Raw genomic sequence first — 221 nt, 5'->3', positions numbered from 1 at the left:
TATGCCACCATCTTGGTTTCTCAAACACTTCTACCAAATCTTTCACCAAAACTACTAAGTTAAAATTTGAACCTTTGTGCCCTGACTGGGTTGCTCAGTTAGTTGCAGCATCATACTGATATGACAGGGTTGCAGATACAATCCCTGGGCACATATAAGAATCAATCAATGAATGCATAAATAAGTGGAACAACCAATAGATGTTTCTTTCTTTCTCTCTC

The 221-nt window shown here is 38.0% G+C and overlaps 1 protein-coding gene across 7 annotated transcripts in view; it reads left to right on the top strand.

The window, feature by feature from the left end:
- The window catches only part of EPC1 (enhancer of polycomb homolog 1), a 108,608-nt gene that overhangs the window by 89,115 nt on the left and 19,272 nt on the right, over nucleotides 1-221 (top strand). The window lies entirely within an intron of this gene.

The sequence above is a fragment of the Myotis davidii genome, unplaced genomic scaffold (genome assembly GCF_000327345.1).
Source record: "Myotis davidii unplaced genomic scaffold, ASM32734v1 scaffold909, whole genome shotgun sequence".
In the NCBI taxonomy this organism is placed as follows: Eukaryota; Metazoa; Chordata; class Mammalia; order Chiroptera; family Vespertilionidae; genus Myotis; species Myotis davidii.
This window is presented reverse-complemented; position numbering and strand designations above follow the sequence as displayed.